General features: G+C 60.8%; 1 non-coding gene across 1 annotated transcript; it reads left to right on the forward strand.

Moving 5' to 3' along the window:
* The first annotated feature begins 3,896 nt into the window (after positions 1-3,896).
* On the forward strand, positions 3,897-4,000 carry LOC147716889 (U6 spliceosomal RNA). Its single transcript, XR_015296287.1, has one exon. It is a non-coding gene; the product is annotated as a U6 spliceosomal RNA (small nuclear RNA).
* Positions 4,001-4,947: the final 947 nt, after the last annotated feature.

A 4,947-nucleotide genomic window follows, 5' to 3' on the forward strand; every position in this document is an offset into this window, starting at 1 on the left:
AGCTGCCCTCATGGTCTGTTTCGATACAGTACTGAACAAGCCTTGGGTTTATCAATTAAACCTCACTCATGGATATGTGTGATGGTCTGTCTAGAGCTCATGAGCCACTAAAAAATGATGGTAACCCAGATCAGGGTAGGTCTTTATCGAATAATTGAATCTAAGAGTGTACATTTGGAATGCATGTATACACCATTGTACCATATATGACTATTTTCTATTTTATTTACATTTAGACTTCAGTGAGGGGATCACCTAGGTGCCTGGTTGGGCCACTCAAGTCTATCGTCTTTTGTTGCAATGTGATACATTTCTGAGGTTTAATTGCCATGGTGTCAGTAGCTTTAGTGAGGGTCCTACATTTACCTTTGAAATATGTATTACCTCCTCGTTAGTCTTCCTCGCCACATGATTTACATAGTGAGCATAAGCTCCACGACAGAACCCTCCAAAGCAAAAAAAGCCTCCCACCCCTCCCAACATGGCCGACCAGTCCCACCTGACCTCTATAAGAGGCGGGCCGGCCCAACCAAGAGCCTGTTTTTTTTGTTCTGCGCGATTCTCTCCAGAGGCGCTGTTCAGGTAAGATGGGCCGGCGTGAGCTGGCCCTTGGGGTTTAGGGTTGAGAACCTGCTCTAGCGGTCTCTGGTGCCTTATGCCTAAACCCCCCCCCCCTCTTCCTTCCCCGGGTCCTATGGGGCCGGTTAGGTGCTGCTCTAGCGTGCCAGGGGTGTACGGGGGGGGGGCGGCCGGGGATGTGGGGTGTTTGGTCATTCCCTTGTTTCCCCAGGTCGTTACTGATGGGCCCTGGCCACTATGTGGGCTTTTGGGTCCAACGCAGCAGACGCCCATCGTGTGAATGTGTATCTTGTACCCCTGGGCTCGAGCTGCTCCCCTGTCTGCCTGCAGTTTGTAAATCACGACATGTATTCTTACTGCGGTATGTGGATGATTTGAGACTCTGTAGGGAAATGCTGTTGCATTTGAAAGTCTACTAATGGAGGGCTGGCTAGTCATGACAGTTTCCGCCTCTCCCTACTGTGTTTTGTGCAACTGTAGATCTTGCCTCGTGCCTGGCTTTCCGCCGGGTGTTGCGCTCTACCTTCTTTCCACGGGTTGTGGACGTGTGCGCTGGCTGCATTTGCCGGCTCTGGGCTTTCGTTGTAGTAGCTCAGTTGTAGAGCGCGACGTGCTGGGGGCCTTGCCTGGAGCGGCAGCGCTTCGGCGAGGCGGGTGAAATCAGAGGGGGTTTTCCCGCGTAGGTTCGATTCCTGCTTGAAGGACACACAGCGTGTGATACCCGGCCTCGAGGCGGTGAGTCGCTAACGCTCCCTCACAGGGGTACATTGCTATGTGTTAGGGCGTTTGACAGTAAATTCTGTACGTCCCGGTTTCGATCCCGGGTATCGGCACTGTTGAGAGGTTCCTTCCTTCTCACAACATAGGTCTGACACGGTCCTACCTTGCCTGTCGGCGGGTCCTCGGGGGCTCCGCTGTCCGGGTCCGGATGCTCTCCTCATGCTTCTCGAGGTCGCGGCGCTGGGCGCCACCGCCTCCCTGCGTAACATTTGGCCCTACGGGCCGCGGCGGTTTGCCGAGCTGGTGTTGGCTCCGTACGCCCTTGGGGGCGGGGTTTGGTTGCCACCAGGTGCGTCCGATGATGTCTTTCATCGGTCTTGCGCGGCATTCTCCGGCAGATATGGACGCAGCGTGCACGGCGCATCTGTCTCCTTCTCGGAGGGTCCGGGGTTCATTCCTCGGTGAGTGTAGCATGCAACACAGAGTGTGGTGTTCGTGTTGTGTGATGTGGATTTTTGCCATCTGCTATTGTATCTTGTCCAGCTACTCTGTGCTACACTGGCGCGACCTATGGGTGCGCGGTACGACATGGCGGATCCCTTATGTCTGTTTTCCCGTTCTGGCGCCCTGGCTCGCCCTGGGCCGTCAGGCTGTTCCAGACTCGAGTGAGTTTGAGAGGCGGGGTGACCTTCTGGTCTCCTTGGGGGGGTGAAGGATTCCTTCTGTCTCCGTCTACGGGGTCTCCCTGTTTGGCGACGCTAGCCCTTCTGGCCTTGCGCGGCGGGATCCCTTGACCCTTCCTCGCCTCGTCTACCTCTCGACCAGTGGGAGTGTGGCCCGATGGTTGGTGCAGCGGACCCGGGCGGGCCCGGGCCCAGTAGTCGGTTCCCCGCCTCGGCGGGTCTTGGGGTCGGTTGCGTCCCCGGTCCTGGTATTTCGCGCCTCGGTGCCTATTCCACTCCTGGAGTCACGTTCTGCGACTCTGGGCATTAGCTTGCCTTTTCTCCACAACGGCCCCCTCCATGCTTCAGGGGCCTGGCCTCTGCCTTGGGGGTGTCCGAGGTTGGACGCCTCAGGGAGTTAGCCAGGAGGGGGTCCACAACAGCTTTCGGGCGAGCGCCTTAGGCCCTTGCGGGTGTGTTGTGTGCTATGTTTGTGGCGTGTTGCGCTTCTGTGCAGATCGGCATGGCCCCTACACAGGGAGGTCGCGCAAGTGCGTGATTCGTCCCGCGTTATGGCGTGAATTTCCCTCTGCCGGCGGCGGGGGTGATTCCCGGGGTTTCTCGGGGTGCGTCTCTGCGCATGTCTCCGGACTTCCTGCCTCTCCCTGCGTCCGTTGTGATGGGCGTTGGGGAGGTGGACTTTGTCACCTTTGCCACTCTGATGGCCGCAAGGCTGGCTCGGCCGTCTGGTCTAGCTGCGTCCTTGTCGGCGGTGACGGCGTTTTCGGCAAATGTCCTACTCGGGCTGTCTCCGGTCTTTTCATTTGGGGCCCGCTCCCCCGGGCGCGGCCCTCCTTCGGACTCCCCGTCCGCCTGTGGATCCGGGCCCGAGTTTCGGCTCTCCCCGGTCTTGTACGGGTACTGCCGCTCCCTTCCTTTTTTCACCCCTAGGTCCTGGCTTTCGGCCCTCTCACTACTGGGGGTTCCCTGGGGGGGGGGCTGTTGCCTCCGTTGCGTCCCGGCTTGGGACGCGGCTGTCCCCGGGGCGTTTGCCTGACGGGTTGAGGGGCGCCGGCTCCTGCCTTTGTCTCGCCTGTTGGTTTTTTCGGACACCTGGGGTCGGCCTGTGGGGCCGGCCGGCGAGTGGGGGTTCCCTCTCTCAGTTGCGGGTTCTTCCGTTGGACTGGCCTTCCGGCCCGGGGGTGGGAGCTGTGCTCCTGGCCCGCCTGGTGGATGTTCTTCGCCGGGTGTGGGTCTTGTCGCTCCCTGTCGGGACGGGTGATTCCTCTCGGCCTCGTCTTTTTAATGGACTTCGCGTCAGGCGGTGTCTCTCCTCCGTCGGCCCCATGCTCTAGGTGCGGTGGTCCCTTCGGATCCCGTCTCAGGCTTGTACGCCTTCAGGGGTCGTATGCCTGGTCCCGGTACTTCCCTCTGGTTCGTCCAGGGGGGTAGGGGGCGTTTGGGGGTCGTTGGGATCTCCTGCTGTCGCGCGGCTCCTCGTGCTTCGGAGGTTGCTGGCAGTCCTCCTGGCCTGCCATCTTTTGCACCGGTGCTTCAGGGTCCCCATGTCTTGGTCGGGTCGGTCGCCCTGATGGTGTAGGTGCCGCCGGTCATGTCCCTTCGGGCTGTCTTTCCCCCGGGGTCCAACTGGGTGGGGGCGGTTCGACTGGGTCGGATCTAGCCTTCGTTGCCTGGTCTCGCCCTGACCCCGGTGGTGTTTCGGCGCCTGGGGCCTCGACTCGGTCTGCCTCCGGTGGCCCTGTTCACGGTGGGGGACTCGGCCCTCCTGCCCAGATTCTACTCTCTCCTCCCGGGTCCTTGTGGTTGCCCGGTCTGTCGCTTGACCCTTCGGTCTGCTGTTCGCGTTTCCCCCGTGCCCTCTGATATCACGGTTCCTCTGCGGGATTCGCTTGGGCAGGGCCGGGGTGCTCCTGGGCGCTCGCTTCGGCAGCGCATGGACTTCTGTTGGAACGATGCAGAGATGAGTGGCTTGGCCCCTGCGCATTGACTCACAACTTCGGGGGGCGTTCCAGTGTGTGGTTCCCGGCGGGGCCGCCGCCCCTGGTACCCGCTCCTTTTGCGAGCTGGCGGTTCGAGCCTACTGGCCGAACAGGGTTCTTCTCGTTCCAGGGTTGGGTCCCCCGCACCCGGAGTCGGGGTTGAGCCGGCCCTTTCTGCTGGCCTGCCTCCGTCTGCAGGCCTGTTTCTTGAGCGGTTGTCGCTGCTGGCTCGGGGTTGATCGTCTGGGGCGGTGGTTTTGCTGCTGGGCCCCACTGGTCTCCCACTTTCTCTTACTGTGCTTGGCGATGGGCTTCCCTCTGGCTTTGGTGCGGTCGGCTTGGTGCTGACCGCGCCTCCGTGGACCCCTTGCGGGTCTTGGATTTCCTGGCTGAGGGGTTTTCCTTGGGCGTGGCCACATCTTCCCGGTGGGCCCGATGGGCGGCCTTGCGGGCCTTCCGCAGTCCGGTGTTCGACGGGCTGGTGGCTCGCTTGGCTCCGGAGTTTGTTGTCTCCGTCGCCCTCGGACGCTCTGCCTGTCTCCCCCTTGGGTTCTCTCTCTCGTTCTACGAGCTCTTCAGGGTCCACCCCTTGTGCCCCTGGCCTCGGTGGCTTTGCGGTTCCTCACCTTTTAGGTGGTTTTATTCCTGGTGGCAGTGGTGTCTGCTGGGCGGATGGGCGTGCGGGGGTCGTGCCTCCGCTCCCCTCCCTTCTTGCGGGTTTTGCCGGACAGGTTGTTCCTCCGGCTTGTCCCCCGTTTCCTTCCTGGGGTTCCTTCCCTGGTGTCCCGGGCTCGGGTGGGGTCTTCACCGCCTTTCCCTGCCGACATGGTTCCTCTCTTGTCCGTGCTGGTTTCCCGGTGGGCGGTTTTGGTTTCTCTTGACCGCTCGTCTTCCCTTTCCCGGTGGGATGGCCTGTTTGTGTCTTTTGGGTCCGGTTTGTTCGGGCCACTGGCCCTCTCTTTCCGCCTTGGTTCGCTGGCTTACAC

Source organism: Lissotriton vulgaris, chromosome 5 (assembly GCF_964263255.1).
Source record: "Lissotriton vulgaris chromosome 5, aLisVul1.2, whole genome shotgun sequence".
NCBI lineage: Eukaryota > Metazoa > Chordata > Amphibia > Caudata > Salamandridae > Lissotriton > Lissotriton vulgaris.